The following is a 16489-nucleotide window of genomic DNA, read 5'->3' on the forward strand; positions in this document are numbered from 1 at the left end:
GGGCCTCATTTCGCCTGGAGGGCAAAACCTCCTGGATTTTCTCGAGTTGCGGCAGGTGCTCTCGACTAACGACGGGGACCTCGAGGACCCGCTCTGGTGGCCTCAGGAAAGGCCAGTCCCCATGCGAGTTCCTCGGGGCCCTCTCGGGATTCCTCTCCCGTCCATGCCGGGGCCTAATACCTTGTGTGGATTCGGGGCCGGAACCTGAGGATTCCTCTCCAGTGCTGACATGGATCTTGGGGTACTTCTGGAGTCTCCCCAGGGGAGTCAGTCCTCGTGTCGAATGCGGGCATGCACTTGCCCTTTCCTCCAGAGCGGTAGCAGCAGTGTCACGCAGTCCGCCGCGTGGATCAAAGGATCTATGGTTTTCCCTCGAGTCTTTCCAACGAGGCCTTCCCACGAGGCTTTCCCACAGGGCTGTCGCACGTGCACACGTGGTGGGAGTCGATCCTCGGCTTGAACGTCAAGGCAGTGCAGGGAAAACAGGTTCCTCTGGAATGGACTGACACATCTGGGGGACTCTTGGAATGGTGGCACGACCCTGGAGTTCCTCTCGCCTTTCCTGTGGAGAGCGACTCCTCTTGAGATGCGATGGGAACGCCGGGAATTCTTTCCCTACGAAACAGGGAAAGGATCCCTCATTTCGAGCGAGGAGGCGAAAACGGGGCTCCCCTGGATATGTGCGGGACCCTCGTGCTTCCTCTCGAGTGGAGACGGGTATGTCGGGGAACTTCTTGAGTTGCAGCAAGGGTGTGAAGGACCCTTTGGAAGTTCCAGTGGTTAGATGTGATTAGCCTCGAGAAGCCTCAGCGGAAATGGGCCTCATCTCGCCTGGAGGGCAAAACCTCCTGGATTTTCTCGAGTTGCGGCAGGTGCTCTCGACTTACGACTGGGACCTCAGGGACCCGCTCTGGTGGCATCAGGAAAGGCCAGTCCCCATGCGAGTTCCTCAGGGGGCTCTCGGGATTCCTCTCCCATCGATGCTGGGGCCTAAGACCTTGTGTGGAATCGGGGCCGGAACCTGAGAATTCCTCTCCAGTACTGACATGGATCTTGGGCTACTTCTGGAGTCTCCCCAGGGGAGTTAGTCCTCGTCTCGAATGCGGGCATGCACTTGTGCTTTCCTCCAGAGCGGTAGCACCAGTGTCACGCAGTCCGCCGCGTGGATCAAAGGATCTATGGTTTTCCCTCGAGTCTTTCCCACGATTCTTTCCCACGAGGCTTTCCCACAGGGCTGTCCCACGTGCACACGTGGTGGGAGTCGATCCTCGGCTTGAACGTCAAGGCAGTGCAGGGAAAACAGGTTCCTCTGGAATGCACTGACACATCTGGGGGACTCTTGGAATGGTGGCACGACCCTGGAGTTCCTCTCGCCTTTCCTGTGGAGAGCGCCTCCTCTTGAGATGCGACGGGAACGCCGGGAATTCTTTCCCTACGAAACAGGGAAAGGATCGCTCATCTCGAGCCAGGAGGCGGAAACGGGGCTCCCCTGGATGTGTGCGGGACCCTCGTGCTTCCTCTCTAGTGGAGACGGGTATGTCGGGGAAGTTCTTGAGTTGCAGCAAGGGTGTGAAGGACCCTTTGCAAGTTCCAGAGGTTAGATGTGATTAGCCTCGAGAAGCCTCAGCGGAAATGGGCCACATCTCGCCTGGAGGGCAAAACCTCCTGGATTTTCTCGAATTGCGGCAGGTGCCCTCGACTTTCGACGGGGAACTCGGGGACCCGCTCTGGTGGCCTCAGGAAAGGCCAGTCCCCATGCGAGTTCCTCGGGGGCCTCTCGGGATTCCTCTCCCGTCGATGCCGGGGCCTAAGACCTTGTGTGGAGTCGGGGCCGGAGCCTGAGGATTCCTCTCCAGTGCTGACATGGATCTTGGGGTACTTCTGGAGTCTCCCCAGGGGAGTCATTCCTCTTCTCGAATGCGGGCATGCACTTGTGCTTTCCTCCAGAGCGGTAGCAGCAGTGTCACGCAGTCCGCCGCGTGGATCAAAGGATCTATGATTTTCCCTCGAGTCTTTCCCACGAGGCTTTCCCACAGGGCTGTTCCACGTGCACACGTGGTGGGAGTCGATCCTCGGCTTCAACGTCAAGGCAGTGCAGGGAAAACAGGTTCCTCTGGAATGGACTGACACATCTGGGGGACTCTTGGAATGGTGGCACGACCCTGGAGTTCCTCTCGCCTTTCCTGTGGAGAGCGACTCCTCTTGAGATGCGATGGGAACGCCGGGAATTCTTTCCCTAGGAAACAGGGAAAGGATCCATCATCTCGAGCTAGGAGGCGGAAACGGGGCTCCCCTGGATGTGTGCGGGACCCTCGTGCTTCCTCTCGAGTGGAGACGGGTATGTCGGGGAACTTCTTGAGTTGCCGCAAGGGTGTGAAGGACCCTTTGGAAGTTCCAGAGGTTAGATGTGATTAGCCTCGAGAAGCCTCAGCGGAAATGGGCCACATCTCGCCTGGAGGGCAAAACCTCCTGGATTTTCTCGAATTGCGGCAGGTGCCCTCGACTTTCGATGAGGGACTCGGGGACCCGCTCTGGTGGCCTCAGGAAAGGCCAGTCCCCATGCGAGTTCCTCGGGGGCCTCTCGGGATTCCTCTCCCGTCGATGCCGGGGCCTAAGACCTTGTGTGGAGTCGGGGCCGGAACCTGAGGATTAATCTCCAGTGCTGACATGGATCTTGGGCTAATTCTGGAGTCTCCCCAGGGGAGTCAGTCCTCGTCTCGAATGCGGGCATGCACTTGCGCTTTCCTCCAGAGCGGTAGCAGCAGTGTCACGCAGTCTGCCGCGTGGAGCAAAGGATCTATGGTTTTCCCTTGAGTCTACCCACGAGGCTTTCCCAAGAGGCTTTCCCACAGGGCTGTCCCACGTGCACACGTGGTGGGAGTCGATCCTCGGCTTGAACGTCAAGGCAGTGCAGGGAAAACAGGTTCCTCTGGAATGGAATGACACATCTGGGGGACTCTTGGAATGGTGGCACGACCCTGGAGTTCCTCTCGCCTTTCCTGTGGAGAGCGCCTCCTCTTGAGATGCGACGGGAACGCCGGGAATTCTTTCCCTACGAAACAGGGAAAGGATCCCTCATCTCGAGCTAGGAGGCGGAAACGGGGCTCCCCTGGATGTGTGCGGGACCTTGGTGCTTCCTCTCGAGTGGAGACGTGTATGTCGGGGAACTTCTTGAGTTGCAGCAATGGTGTGATGGACCCTTTGGAAGTTCCAGTGGTTAGATGTGATTAGCCTCGAGAAGCCTCAGCGGAAATGGGCCTCATTTCGCCTGGAGGGCAAAACCTCCTGGATTTTCTCGAGTTGCGGCAGGTGCTCTCGACTAACGACGGGGACCTCGAGGACCCGCTCTGGTGGCCTCAGGAAAGGCCAGTCCCCATGCGAGTTCCTCGGGGCCCTCTCGGGATTCCTCTCCCGTCCATGCCGGGGCCTAATACCTTGTGTGGATTCGGGGCCGGAACCTGAGGATTCCTCTCCAGTGCTGACATGGATCTTGGGGTACTTCTGGAGTCTCCCCAGGGGAGTCAGTCCTCGTGTCGAATGCGGGCATGCACTTGCCCTTTCCTCCAGAGCGGTAGCAGCAGTGTCACGCAGTCCGCCGCGTGGATCAAAGGATCTATGGTTTTCCCTCGAGTCTTTCCAACGAGGCCTTCCCACGAGGCTTTCCCACAGGGCTGTCGCACGTGCACACGTGGTGGGAGTCGATCCTCGGCTTGAACGTCAAGGCAGTGCAGGGAAAACAGGTTCCTCTGGAATGGACTGACACATCTGGGGGACTCTTGGAATGGTGGCACGACCCTGGAGTTCCTCTCGCCTTTCCTGTGGAGAGCGACTCCTCTTGAGATGCGATGGGAACGCCGGGAATTCTTTCCCTACGAAACAGGGAAAGGATCCCTCATTTCGAGCGAGGAGGTGAAAACGGGGCTCCCCTGGATATGTGCGGGACCCTCGTGCTTCCTCTCGAGTGGAGACGGGTATGTCGGGGAACTTCTTGAGTTGCAGCAAGGGTGTGAAGGACCCTTTGGAAGTTCCAGTGGTTAGATGTGATTAGCCTCGAGAAGCCTCAGCGGAAATGGGCCTCATCTCGCCTGGAGGGCAAAACCTCCTGGATTTTCTCGAGTTGCGGCAGGTGCTCTCGACTTACGACTGGGACCTCAGGGACCCGCTCTGGTGGCATCAGGAAAGGCCAGTCCCCATGCGAGTTCCTCAGGGGGCTCTCGGGATTCCTCTCCCATCGATGCTGGGGCCTAAGACCTTGTGTGGAATCGGGGCCGGAACCTGAGAATTCCTCTCCAGTACTGACATGGATCTTGGGCTACTTCTGGAGTCTCCCCAGGGGAGTTAGTCCTCGTCTCGAATGCGGGCATGCACTTGCGCTTTCCTCCAGAGCGGTAGCAGCAGTGTCACGCAGTCCGCCGCGTGGATCAAAGGATCTATGGTTTTCCCTCGAGTCTTTCCCACGATTCTTTCCCACGAGGCTTTCCCACAGGGCTGTCCCACGTGCACACGTGGTGGGAGTCGATCCTCGGCTTGAACGTCAAGGCAGTGCAGGGAAAACAGGTTCCTCTGGAATGCACTGACACATCTGGGGGACTCTTGGAATGGTGGCACGACCCTGGAGTTCCTCTCGCCTTTCCTGTGGAGAGCGCCTCCTCTTGAGATGCGATGGGAACGCCGGGAATTCTTTCCCTACGAAACAGGGAAAGGATCGCTCATCTCGAGCCAGGAGGCGGAAACGGGGCTCCCCTGGATGTGTGCGGGACCCTCGTGCTTCCTCTCTAGTGGAGACGGGTATGTCGGGGAAGTTCTTGAGTTGCAGCAAGGGTGTGAAGGACCCTTTGCAAGTTCCAGAGGTTAGATGTGATTAGCCTCGAGAAGCCTCAGCGGAAATGGGCCACATCTCGCCTGGAGGGCAAAACCTCCTGGATTTTCTCGAATTGCGGCAGGTGCCCTCGACTTTCGACGGGGAACTCGGGGACCCGCTCTGGTGGCCTCAGGAAAGGCCAGTCCCCATGCGAGTTCCTCGGGGGCCTCTCGGGATTCCTCTCCCGTCGATGCCGGGGCCTAAGACCTTGTGTGGAGTCGGGGCCGGAGCCTGAGGATTCCTCTCCAGTGCTGACATGGATCTTGGGGTACTTCTGGAGTCTCCCCAGGGGAGTCATTCCTCTTCTCGAATGCGGGCATGCACTTGTGCTTTCCTCCAGAGCGGTAGCAGCAGTGTCACGCAGTCCGCCGCGTGGATCAAAGGATCTATGATTTTCCCTCGAGTCTTTCCCACGAGGCTTTCCCACAGGGCTGTTCCACGTGCACACGTGGTGGGAGTCGATCCTCGGCTTCAACGTCAAGGCAGTGCAGGGAAAACAGGTTCCTCTGGAATGGACTGACACATCTGGGGGACTCTTGGAATGGTGGCACGACCCTGGAGTTCCTCTCGCCTTTCCTGTGGAGAGCGACTCCTCTTGAGATGCGATGGGAACGCCGGGAATTCTTTCCCTAGGAAACAGGGAAAGGATCCATCATCTCGAGCTAGGAGGCGGAAACGGGGCTCCCCTGGATGTGTGCGGGACCCTCGTGCTTCCTCTCGAGTGGAGACGGGTATGTCGGGGAACTTCTTGAGTTGCCGCAAGGGTGTGAAGGACCCTTTGGAAGTTCCAGAGGTTAGATGTGATTAGCCTCGAGAAGCCTCAGCGGAAATGGGCCACATCTCGCCTGGAGGGCAAAACCTCCTGGATTTTCTCGAATTGCGGCAGGTGCCCTCGACTTTCGATGAGGGACTCGGGGACCCGCTCTGGTGGCCTCAGGAAAGGCCAGTCCCCATGCGAGTTCCTCGGGGGCCTCTCGGGATTCCTCTCCCGTCGATGCCGGGGCCTAAGACCTTGTGTGGAGTCGGGGCCGGAACCTGAGGATTAATCTCCAGTGCTGACATGGATCTTGGGCTACTTCTGGAGTCTCCCCAGGGGAGTCAGTCCTCGTCTCGAATGCGGGCATGCACTTGCGCTTTCCTCCAGAGCGGTAGCAGCAGTGTCACGCAGTCTGCCGCGTGGAGCAAAGGATCTATGGTTTTCCCTTGAGTCTTCCCACAAGGCTTTCCCAAGAGGCTTTCCCACAGGGCTGTCCCACGTGCACACGTGGTGGGAGTCGATCCTCGGCTTGAACGTCAAGGCAGTGCAGGGAAAACAGGTTCCTCTGGAATGGAATGACACATCTGGGGGACTCTTGGAATGGTGGCACGACCCTGGAGTTCCTCTCGCCTTTCCTGTGGAGAGCGCCACCTCTTGAGATGCGACGGGAACGCCGGGAATTCTTTCCCTACGAAACAGGGAAAGGATCCCTCATCTCGAGCTAGGAGGCGGAAACGGGGCTCCCCTGGATGTGTGCGGGACCTTGGTGCTTCCTCTCGAGTGGAGACGTGTATGTCGGGGAACTTCTTGAGTTGCAGCAATGGTGTGATGGACCCTTTGGAAGTTCCAGTGGTTAGATGTGATTAGCCTCGAGAAGCCTCAGCGGAAATGGGCCTCATTTCGCCTGGAGGGCAAAACCTCCTGGATTTTCTCGAGTTGCGGCAGGTGCTCTCGACTAACGACGGGGACCTCGAGGACCCGCTCTGGTGGCCTCAGGAAAGGCCAGTCCCCATGCGAGTTCCTCGGGGCCCTCTCGGGATTCCTCTCCCGTCCATGCCGGGGCCTAATACCTTGTGTGGATTCGGGGCCGGAACCTGAGGATTCCTCTCCAGTGCTGACATGGATCTTGGGGTACTTCTGGAGTCTCCCCAGGGGAGTCAGTCCTCGTGTCGAATGCGGGCATGCACTTGCCCTTTCCTCCAGAGCGGTAGCAGCAGTGTCACGCAGTCCGCCGCGTGGATCAAAGGATCTATGGTTTTCCCTCGAGTCTTTCCAACGAGGCCTTCCCACGAGGCTTTCCCACAGGGCTGTCGCACGTGCACACGTGGTGGGAGTCGATCCTCGGCTTGAACGTCAAGGCACTGCAGGTAAAACAGGTTCCTCTGGAATGGACTGACACATCTGAGTGACTCTTGGAATGGTGGCACGACCCTGGAGTTCCTCTCGCCTTTCCTGTGGAGAGCGCCTCCTCTTGAGATGCGACGGGAACGCCGGGAATTCTTTCCCTACGAAACAGGGAAAGGATCCCTCATCTCGAGCTAGGCGGCGGAAACGGGGCTCCCCTGGATGTGTGCGGGACCCTCGTGCTTCCTCTCGAGTGGAGACGGGTATGTCGGGGAACTTCTTGAGTTGCAGCAAGGGTGTGAAGGACCCTTTGGAATTTCCAGGGGTTAGATGTGATTAGCCTCGAGAAGCCTCAGCGGAAATGGGCCTCATCTCGCCTGGAGGGCAAAACCTCCTGGATTTTCTCGAGTTGCGGCATGTGCTCTCGACTTACGACGGGGACCTCGGGGACCCGCTCTGGTGGCCTCAGGAAAGGCCAGTCCCCATGCGAGTTTCTCGGGGGCCTCTCGGGATTCCTCTCCCGTCGATGCCGGGGCCTAAGATCTTGTGTGGAGTCGGGGCCGGAACCTGAGGATTCCTCTCCAGTGCTGACATGGATCTTGGGCTACTTCTGGAGTCTCTGCAGGGGAGTCAGTCCTCTTCTGGAAAGCGGGCATGCACTTGTGCTTTCCTCCATAGCGGTAGCAGCAGTGTCACGCAGTCCGCCGCGTGGATCAAAGGATCTATGATTTTCCCTCGAGTCTTTCCCACGAGGCTTTCCCACAGGGCTGTTCCATGTGCACACGTGGTGGGAGTCGATCCTCGGCTTGAACGTCAAGGCAGTGCAGGGAAAACAGGTTCCTCTGGAATGGACTGACACATCTGGGGGACTCTTGGAATGGTGGCACGACCCTGGAGTTCCTCTCTCCTTTCCTGTGGAGAGCGCCTCCTCTTGAGATGCGATGGGAACGCCGGGAATTCTTTCCCTACGAAACAGGGAAAGGATCCCTCATCTCGAGCTAGGAGGCGGAAACGGGGCTCCCCTGGATGTGTGCGGGACCCTCGTGCTTCCTCTCGAGTGGAGACGGGTATGTCGTGGAACTTCTTGAGTTGCAGCAAGGGTGTGAAGGACCCTTTGGAAGTTCCAGAGGTTAGATGTGATTAGCCTCGAGAAGCCTCAGCGGAAATGGGCCACATCTCGCCTGGAGGGCAAAACCTCCTGGATTTTCTCGAATTGAGGCAGGTGCCCTCGACTTTCGACGGGGAACTCGGGAACCCGCTCTGGTGGCCTCAGGAAAGGCCAGTCCCCATGCGAGTTCCTCGGGGGCCTCTCGGGATTCCTCTCCCGTCGATGCCGGGGCCTAAGACCTTGTGTGGAGTTGGGGCCGGAACCTGAGGATTCCTCTCCAGTGCTGACATGGATCTTGGGGTACTTCTGGAGTCTCCCCAGGGGAGTCAGTCCTCGTGTCGAATGCGGGCATGCACTTGCGCTTTCCTCCAGAGCGGTAGCAGCAGTGTCACGCAGTCCGCCGCGTGGATCAAAGGATCTATGGTTTTCCCTCGAGTCTTTCCAACGAGGCCTTCCCACGAGGCTTTCCCACAGGGCTGTCCCACGTGCACACGTGGTTGGAGTCGATCCTCGGCTTGAACGTCAAGGCAGTGCAGGGAAAACAGGTTCCTCTGGAATGGACTGACACATCTGGGGGACTCTTGGAATGGTGGCACGACCCTGGAGTTCCTCTCGCCTTTCCTGTGGAGAGCGCCTCCTCTTGAGATGCGACGGGAACGCCGGGAATTCTTTCCCTACGAAACAGGGAAAGGATCCCTCATCTCGAGCTAGGAGGCGGAAACGGGGCTCCCCTGGATGTGTGCGGGACCTTGGTGCTTCCTCTCGAGTGGAGACGGGTATGTCGGGGAACTTCTTGAGTTGCAGCAAGGGTGTGATGGACCCTTTGGAAGTTCCAGTGGTTAGATGTGATTAGCCTCGAGAAGCCTCAGCGGAAATGGGCCTCATTTCGCCTGGAGGGCAAAACCTCCTGGATTTTCTCGAGTTGCGGCAGGTGCTCTCGACTAACGACGGGGACCTCAGGGACCCGCTCTGGTGGCCTCAGGAAAGGCCAGTCCCCATGCGAGTTCCTCGGGGGCCTCTCGGGATTCCTCTCCCGTCGATGCCGGGGCCTAAGACCTTGTGTGGAGTTGGGGCCGGAACCTGAGGATTCCTCTCCAGTGCTGACATGGATCTTGGGGTACTTCTGGAGTCTCCCCAGGGGAGTCAGTCCTCGTGTCGAATGCGGGCATGCACTTGCGCTTTCCTCCAGAGCGGTAGCAGCAGTGTCACGCAGTCCGCCGCGTGGATCAAAGGATCTATGGTTTTCCCTCGAGTCTTTCCAACGAGGCCTTCCCACGAGGCTTTCCCACAGGGCTGTCCCACGTGCACACGTTGTGGGAGTCGATCCTCGGCTTGAACGTCAAGGCAGTGCAGGGAAAACAGGTTCCTCTGGAATGGACTGACACATCTGAGTGACTCTTGGAATGGTGGCACGACCCTGGAGTTCCTCTCGCCTTTCCTGTGGAGAGCGACTCCTCTTGAGATGCGACGGGAACGCGGGGAATTCTTTCCCTACGAAACAGGGAAAGGATCCCTCATCTCGAGCTAGGAGGCGGAAACGGGTCTCCCCTGGATGTGTGCGGGACCCTCGTGCTTCCTCTCGAGTGGAGACGGGTATGTCGGGGAACTTCTTGAGTTGCAGCAAGGGTGTGAAGGACCCTTTGGAAGTTCCAGTGGTTAGATGTGATTAGCCTCGAGAAGACTCAGCGGAAATGGGCCTCATCTCTCCTGGAGGGCAAAACCTCCTGGATTTTCTCGAATTGCGGCCTGTGCTCTCGACTTACGACGGGGACCTCGGGGACCCGCTCTGGTGGCCTCAGGAAAGGCCAGTCCCCATGCCAGTTCCTCGGGGGCCTCTCGGGATTCCTCTCCCGTCGATGCCGGGGCCTAAGACCTTGTGTGGAGTCGGGGCCCGAACCTGAGGATTCGTCTCCAGTGCTGACATGGATCCTGGGGTACTTCTGGAGTCTCCCCAGGGGAGTCAGTCCTCGTCTCGAATGCGGGCATTCACTTGCTCTTTCCTCCAGAGCGGTAGCAGCCGAGTCATGCAGTCCGCCGCGTGGATCAAAGGATCTATGGTTTTCCCTCGAGTCTTTCCCACGAGGCTTTCCCACGAGGCTTTCCCACAGGGCTGTCCCACGTGCACACGTGGTGGGAGTCGATCCTCGGCTTGAACGTCAAGGCAGTGCAGGGAAAACAGGTTCCTCTGGAATGGACTGACACATCTGGGGGACTCTTGGAATGGTGGCACGACCCTGGAGTTCCTCTCGCCTTTCCTGTGGAGAGCGCCTCCTCTTGAGATGCGACGGGAACGCAGGGAATTCTTTCCCTATGAAACAGGGAAAGGATCCCTCATCTCGAGCTAGGAGGCGGATACGGGGATCCCCTGGATGTGTGCGGGAACATCGTGCTTCCTCTCGAGTGGAGACGTTTATGTCGGGGAACTTCTTGAGTTGCAGTAAGGGTGTGAAGGACCCTTTGGAAGTTCCAGTGGTTAGATGTGACTAGCCTCGAGAAGCCTCAGCGGTAATGGGCCTCATCTCGCCTGGAGGGCAAAACTTCGTGGATTTTCTCGAGTTGCGGCAGGTGCTCTCGACTTACGACGGGGACATCAGGGACCCTCTCTGGTGGCCTCAGGAAAGGCCAGTCCCCAAGCGAGTTCCTCGGGGGCCTCTCGGGATTCCTCTCCCGTCGATGCCGGGGCCTAAGACCTTGTGTGGAGTCGGGGCCGGAAACTGAGGATTCCTTTGCAGTGCTGACATGGATCTTGGGGTACTTCTGGAGTCTCCCCAGGGGAGTCAGTCCTCGTCTCGAATGCGGGCATGCACTTGCGCTTTCCTCCTGAGCGGTAACAGCAGTGTCACGCAATCCGCCGCGTGGATCAAAGGATCTATGGATTTCCCTCGAGTCTTTCCCACGAGGCTTTCCCACGAGGCTTTCCCACAGGGCTGTCCCACGTGCACACGTGGTGGGAGTCGATCCTCGGCTTGAACGTCAAGGCAGTGCAAGGAAAACAGGTTCCTTTGGAATGGACTGACACATCTGGGGGACTCTTGGAATGGTGGCACGACCCTGGAGTTCCTCTCGCCTTTCCTGTGGAGAGCGCCTCCTCTTGAAATGCGACGGGAACGCCGGGAATTCTTTCCCTCCGAAACAGGGAAAGGATCACTCACCTCGAGCTAGGAGGCAGAAACGGGGCTCACCTGGATGTGTGCGGGACCCACGTGCTTCCTCTCGAGTGGAGACGGGTATGTCGGGGAACTTCTTGTGTTGCAGCAAGGGTGTGAAGGACCCTTTGGAAGTTCCAGTGGTTAGACGTGATTAGCCTCGAGAAGCCTCAGCGGAAATGGGCCTCTTCTCGCCTGGAGGGCAAAACCTCCTGGATTTTCTCGAGTTGCGGCAGGTTCTCTCGACTTACGACTGGGACCTCAGGGACCCGCTCTGGTGGCCTCAGGAAAGGCCAGTCCCCATGCGAGTTCCTCAGGGGGCTCTCGGGATTCCTCTCCCGTCCATGCCGGGGCCTAAGACCTTGTGTGGAGTCGGGGCCGGAACCTGAGGATTCCTCTCCAGTGCTGACATGGATCTTGTGGTACTTCTGGAGTCTCCCCAGGGGAGTCAGTCCTCGTCTCGAATGCGGGCATGCATTTGCGCTTTCCTCCAGAGCGGTAGCAGCAGTGTCACGCAGTCCGCGGCGTGGATCAAAGGATCTATGGTTTTCCCTCGAGTCTTTCCCACGAGGCTTTCCCACGAGGCTTTCCCACAGGGCTGTCCCACGTGCACACGTGGTGGGAGTCGATCCTCGGCTTGAACGTCAAGGCAGTGTAGGGAAAACAGGTTCCTCTGGAATGGACTGACACATCTGGGGGACTCTTGGAATGGTGGCACGACCCTGGAGTTCTCGCCTTTCCTGTGGAGAGCGCCTCCTCTTGAGATGCGACGGGAACGCCAGGAATTCTTTCCCTATGAAACAGGGAAAGGATCCCTCATCTCGAGCTAGGAGGCGGAAACGGGGCTCCCCTGGATGTGTGCGGGAACCTCGTGCTTCCTCTCGAGTAGAGACGTTTATGTCGGGGAACTTCTTGAGTTGCAGCAAGGGTGTGAAGGACCCTTTGGAAGTTCCAGTGGTTAGATTTGATTAACCTCGAGAAGCCTCAGCGGAAATGGGCCTCATCTCGCCTGGAGGGCAAAACCTCCTGGACTTTCTCGAGTTGCGGCAGGTGCTCTCGACTTACGACGGGGACCTCAGGGACCCGCTCTGGTGGCCTCAGGAAAGGCCAGTCCCCATGCGAGTTCCTCGGGGGCCTCTCGGGATTCCTCTCCCGTCGATGCCGGGGCCTAAGACCTTGTGTGGAGTCGGGGCCGGAACCTGAGGATTCCTCTCCAGTGCTGACATGGATCTTGGAGTACTTCTGGAGTCTCCCCAGGGGAGTCAGTCCTTGTCGCGAATGCGGGCATGCACTTGCGCTTTCCTCCAGAGCGGTAGCAGCAGTGTCACGCAGTCCGCCGCGTGGATCAAAGGATCTATGGTTTTCCCTCGAGTCTTTCCAACGAGGCCTTCCCACGAGGCTTTCCCACAGGGCTGTCCCACGTGCACACGTTGTGGGAGTCGATCCTCGGCTTGAACGTCAAGGCAGTGCAGGGAAAACAGGTTCCTCTGGAATGGACTGACACATCTGAGTGACTCTTGGAATGGTGGCACGACCCTGGAGTTCCTCTCGCCTTTCCTGTGGAGAGCGACTCCTCTTGAGATGCGACGGGAACGCGGGGAATTCTTTCCCTACGAAACAGGGAAAGGATCCCTCATCTCGAGCTAGGAGGCGGAAACGGGGCTCCCCTGGATGTGTGCGGGACCCTCGTGCTTCCTCTCGAGTGGAGACGGGTATGTCGGGGAACTTCTTGAGTTGCAGCAAGGGTGTGAAGGACCCTTTGGAAGTTCCAGTGGTTAGATGTGATTAGCCTCGAGAAGACTCAGCGGAAATGGGCCTCATCTCTCCTGGAGGGCAAAACCTCCTGGATTTTCTCGAATTGCGGCCTGTGCTCTCGACTTACGACGGGGACCTCGGGGACCCGCTCTGGTGGCCTCAGGAAAGGCCAGTCCCCATGCCAGTTCCTCGGGGGCCTCTCGGGATTCCTCTCCCGTCGATGCCGGGGCCTAAGACCTTGTGTGGAGTCGGGGCCCGAACCTGAGGATTCGTCTCCAGGGCTGACATGGATCCTGGGGTACTTCTGGAGTCTCCCCAGGGGAGTCAGTCCTCGTCTCGAATGCGGACATGCACTTGCGCTTTCCTCCAGAGCGGTAGCAGCAGAGTCACGCAGTCCGCCGCGTGGATCAAAGGATCTATGGTTTTCCCTCGAGTCTTTCCCACGAGGCTTTCCCACGAGGCTTTCCCACAGGGCTGTCCCACGTGCACACGTGGTGGGAGTCGATCCTCGGCTTGAACGTCAAGGCAGTGCAAGGAAAACAGATTCCTCTGGAATGGACTGACACATCTGGGGGACTCTTGGAATGGTGGCACGACTCTGGAGTTCCTCTCGCCTTTCCTGTGGAGAGCGCCTTCTCTTGAGATGCGACGGGAACGCCGGGAATTCTTTCCCTACGAAAGAGGGAAAGGATCCCTCATCTCAAGCTAGGAGGCGGAAACGGGGCTCCCCTGGATGTGTGCGGGACCCTCGTGCTTCCTCTCGAGTGGAGATGGGTATGTCGGGGAACTTCTTGAGTTGCAGCAAGGGTGTGAAGGACCCTTTGGAAGTTCCAGTGGTTAGATGTGATTAGCCTCGAGAAACCTCAGCGGAAATGGGACTCATCTCGCCTGGAGGGCAAAACCTCCTGGATTTTCTCAAGTTGCGGCAGGTGCTCTCGACTTACGATGGGGACCTCGGGGACCCGCTATGGTGGCCTCAGAAAAGGCCAGTCCCCATGCGAGTTCCTCGGGGGGCTCTCGGGATTCCTCTCCCGTCGATGCTGGGGCCTAAGACCTTGTGTGGAGTCGGGGTCGGAACCTGAGAATTCCTCTCCAGTGCTGACATGGATCTTGGGCTACTTCTGGAGTCTCCCCAGGGGAGTCAGTCCTCGTCTCGAATGCGGGCATTCACTTGCTCTTTCCTCCAGAGCGGTAGCAGCAGAGTCATGCAGTCCGCCGCGTGGATCAAAGGATCTATGGTTTTCCCTCGAGTCTTTCCCACGAGGCTTTCCCACGAGGCTTTCCCACAGGGCTGTCCCACGTGCACACGTGGTGGGAGTCGATCCTCGGCTTGAACGTCAAGGCAGTGCAGGGAAAACAGGTTCCTCTGGAATGGACTGACACATCTGGGGGACTCTTGGAATGGTGGCACGACCCTGGAGTTCCTCTCGCCTTTCCTGTGGAGAGCGCCTCCTCTTGAGATGCGACGGGAACGCAGGGAATTCTTTCCCTATGAAACAGGGAAAGGATCCCTCATCTCGAGCTAGGAGGCGGATACGGGAATCCCCTGGATGTGTGCGGGAACATCGTGCTTCCTCTCGAGTGGAGACGTTTATGTCGGGGAACTTCTTGAGTTGCAGCAAGGGTGTGAAGGACCCTTTGGAAGTTCCAGTGGTTAGATGTGACTAGCCTCGAGAAGCCTCAGCGGTAATGGGCCTCATCTCGCCTGGAGGGCAAAACTTCGTGGATTTTCTCGAGTTGCGGCAGGTGCTCTCGACTTACGACGGGGACATCAGGGACCCTCTCTGGTGGCCTCAGGAAAGGCCAGTCCCCAAGCGAGTTCCTCGGGGGCCTCTCGGGATTCCTCTCCCGTCGATGCCGGGGCCTAAGACCTTGTGTGGAGTCGGGGCCGGAAACTGAGGATTCCTTTGCAGTGCTGACATGGATCTTGGGGTACTTCTGGAGTCTCCCCAGGGGAGTCAGTCCTCGTCTCGAATGCGGGCATGCACTTGCGCTTTCCTCCTGAGCGGTAACAGCAGTGTCACGCAATCCGCCGCGTGGATCAAAGGATCTATGGATTTCCCTCGAGTCTTTCGCACGAGGCTTTCCCACGAGGCTTTCCCACAGGGCTGTCCCACGTGCACACGTGGTGGGAGTCGATCCTCGGCTTGAACGTCAAGGCAGTGCAAGGAAAACAGGTTCCTCTGGAATGGACTGACACATCTGGGGGACTCTTGGAATGGTGGCACGACCCTGGAGTTCCTCTCGCCTTTCCTGTGGAGAGCGCCTCCTCTTGAAATGCGACGGGAACGCCGGGAATTCTTTCCCTCCGAAACAGGGAAAGGATCACTCACCTCGAGCTAGGAGGCAGAAACGGGGCTCACCTGGATGTGTGCGGGACCCCACGTGCTTCCTCTCGAGTGGAGACGGGTATGTCGGGGAACTTCTTGTGTTGCAGCAAGGGTGTGAAGGACCCTTTGGAAGTTCCAGTGGTTAGATTTGATTAACCTCGAGAAGCCTCAGCGGAAATGGGCCTCATCTCGCCTGGAGGGCAAAACCTCCTGGACTTTCTCGAGTTGCGGCAGGTGCTCTCGACTTACGACGGGGACCTCAGGGACCCGCTCTGGTGGCCTCAGGAAAGGCCAGTCCCCATGCGAGTTCCTCGGGGGCCTCTCGGGATTCCTCTCCCGTCGATGCCGGGGCCTAAGACCTTGTGTGGAGTCGGGGCCGGAACCTGAGGATTCCTCTCCAGTGCTGACATGGATCTTGGAGTACTTCTGGAGTCTCCCCAGGGGAGTCAGTCCTTGTCGCGAATGCGGGCATGCACTTGCGCTTTCCTCCAGAGCGGTAGCAGCAGTGTCACGCAGTCCGCCGCGTGGATCAAAGGATCTATGATTTTCCCTCGAGTCTTTCCCACGAGGCTTTCCCACAGGGCTGTTCCACGTGCACACGTGGTGGGAGTCGATCCTCGGCTTGAACGTCAAGGCAGTACAGGGAAAACAGGTTCCTCTGGAATGGACTGACACATCTGGGGGACTCTTGGAATGGTGGCACGACCCTGGAGTTCCTCTCGCCTTTCCTGTGGAGAGCGCCTCCTCTTGAGATGCGATGGGAACGCCGGGAATTCTTTCCCTACGAAACAGGGAAAGGATCCCTCATCTCGAGCTAGGAGGCGGAAACGGGGCTCCCCTGGATGTGTGCGGGACCCTCGTGCTTCCTCTCGAGTAGAGACGGGTATGTCGGGGAACTTCTTGAGTTGCAGCAAGGGTGTGAAGGACCCTTTGGAAGTTCCAGAGGTTAGATGTGATTAGCCTCGAGAAGCCTCAGCGGAAATGGGCCACATTTCGCCTGGAGGGCAAAACCTCCTGAATTTTCTCGAATTGCGGCAGGTGCCCTCGACATTCGACGGGGAACTCGGGGACCCGCTCTGGTGGCCTCAGGAAAGGCCAGTCCCCATTCGAGTTCCTCGGGGGCCTCTCGGGATTCCTCTCCCGTCGATGCCGGGGCCTAAGACCTTGTGTGGAGTCGGGGCCGGAACC

Source organism: Ovis canadensis, chromosome 22 (assembly GCF_042477335.2).
Source record: "Ovis canadensis isolate MfBH-ARS-UI-01 breed Bighorn chromosome 22, ARS-UI_OviCan_v2, whole genome shotgun sequence".
Taxonomy (NCBI): Eukaryota; Metazoa; Chordata; class Mammalia; order Artiodactyla; family Bovidae; genus Ovis; species Ovis canadensis.